A 2,514-nucleotide genomic window follows, 5' to 3' on the forward strand; every position below is an offset into this window, starting at 1 on the left:
CAGTTACGTATTGCTCTTTATATACTATTATGTATTTTTTAAATTTTATTTATTTATTTATTTATTATCATTATTATTATTTTTTATTTTTTTATTTATTTATTTATTTTTTTGCAACACAGAATTCCTATGGAAAACAGAATAATGTGTGGAAGAATAGTTCAAACTTCTTCTTTTTAATCAGAATGCAGACAATTACTATAGGTCAGGGATCCTCAAATCTGGCCCATGAGATCCTGCACAGTTTAGCTCTAACCCTAATCAGACACACCTGAGCATGCTAATCAATGTCCTCAGGATCATTAGAAAATCACAGGTAGGTGAGTTTGATCAGGGTTGGAGCTAAACTGTTTGTTTCAGTTTTAATATTATATATATGTCACAAATCGGTCAGGCTCATCACCCACAGCGCACTCCCTCACTCGAGCATTAATCACCAGCACCTGCTCACAATCCAATCATTTAATCACCAGCACCTGATCTCTTTCACTCACCACCACATAAAAGCACACACCTCAGTTCACCCCATTGTCCGATCTTGCAGTTGCACAGCGGAAAGCTCCCTGTTTCAAGTTACCTGCATTGGCTCTTCTAACTTACCTCTCTACCTACCTCTTTGTTAGCATGAACCTCCTAGAGGTCGTGTTCCTCCTGTGTGTCTCCAGCGATTTCCCTTTCCAAGTCCTCCTCTCCTACGTCTCTCAAGCAGTGTGTGCGTCTATTCCTCCATCCTGGTCACCCCACTGTCTGCATGGAGAAAATATCAAGTCCAGCCATTGAAACCATACTCAACGCCTCCTCTGGATTCACTCACCTGATCATGTTTTAAAGCAGCTAAAAAAATCAAGATGTTGATATTTATAATATCTTAATAACCTCATGCAATCAAGCAGTTGAAATTTGCTATACAGTAGCCACTTATAGTCCTAAGTGAGTGTGTTGCATGTATGCAGATCACTTCTTGGCCTTTTTGTTAAGTTGAAGTTTATTGTCTTTTGTTAGTGTGTTTTGCTGTGTTTAATTTTGTATTTTGTGTGTACTTTTGGCTAAGATCAAGTGTTCACCCCCATTGTCCAATCTTGTAGTTGTACAGCGGAAATTTCCCTGTTCTAAGTTACCTGTATTGACTCTTCTAACTTACCTCTCTACCTGCCTCTTTGTTAGCATGAACCTCCTAGACTTCTGTGTTCCTCCAGAGTTCCTCCAGCGTTCCTCCTGTGTGTCTCCAGCGATTCCCCTTCCAAGTCCTCCTCTCCTACGTCTCTCCCGAGGTGTGTGCATCTATTCCTCCATCCTGATCACCCCACTGTCTGCATGGAGAAAATCTAAATTTAAGCCATTGAAACCATACTCAACGCCTCCTCCGGATTCACTCACCTGCATCTCTCCCACTATCATTCAAATTACCTGTCTCAATAAACCTCTGCATTCAACTAACCCTCTACGCCGAGGAGTCTGAACTTGTTACAATATAACACGAGGGAAGTATTTTTAAGCAGCAAGGGAAAAAAAAAGATTCCTGGTGACTTGGTTTATATATTAAATGTATATAGGTTGTTTTTATAATTCATAGACCTATCATATAGCAACTTTGTACCTTGGTTACAGTAGCTATTTACTGAGCACTCTTTGTACATGCAGCAAGATCAAGTTCAACCATTTACTACCTCATTTTACAGATACAGCAGTTGGTAAAACGTAAAGCTAGTTTTTTAAGATTTTCTGTGAATTTTAAGATGTTTTTTTTTATAGTATCTTAATAACATTATGTTTTTTGGTATTTATAATATCTTAATAACCTCATGCCTTATTGTTGCATTTAGCAGATTAGAGCTGGGTGATATTGCTGTCAGTAGCCACTTATAGTCCCTAGAGTAGGGTGTGTTTGTACTATGTGTACTTTTTGTACTGGTGTGTACTTTTGGCTAGAATCCAAGTGTAGTATCTGTTCCTTGGTAAACTTGGCTATAATAAAATTATATTTTGCAAAAAGCATCAGATATATCAATCGCGTGAACTGAGTGTTTGAAGTGCCGGTGGTGGAGCGGTTTGTGACCAGTTGGATGGATGTAAGATACCAGGCTAATAAAATGTACATCTATAGACCAGCAGTGACAAATGTGAGTCAGGTCCGCTCCATGGAACAGTGCAATTATTAAAGAATACAACCAAGTGACAATCATATCATAACTATGCTATGAAAGATGAAATAAAAAGTAAACGGAGAATAAAATAAGACTATAAGGAATCAAAATATAAAAAAAGATGTTTTGTAGCAATTTAAATAATATAGTGGAAAGATAATGTGCTGATAATGAACATACGTAGTGTATTAAAACTTAAGAATACAAAGGCGATGTATCTACAGATGGCAATGTGCATATGTGTGACATTATTACTGCCGTCTTAAATATTAAGTACACAGGAATGTAACCAGAGGCAAATGTCCAAACCTGGCCCATATGTGCAGTGTCCAGAAGAGACATATATCATTTTTTGAAAGGTAGCAGCTTG

This window comes from Cyprinus carpio, chromosome A25, assembly GCF_018340385.1.
Source record: "Cyprinus carpio isolate SPL01 chromosome A25, ASM1834038v1, whole genome shotgun sequence".
NCBI lineage: Eukaryota > Metazoa > Chordata > Actinopteri > Cypriniformes > Cyprinidae > Cyprinus > Cyprinus carpio.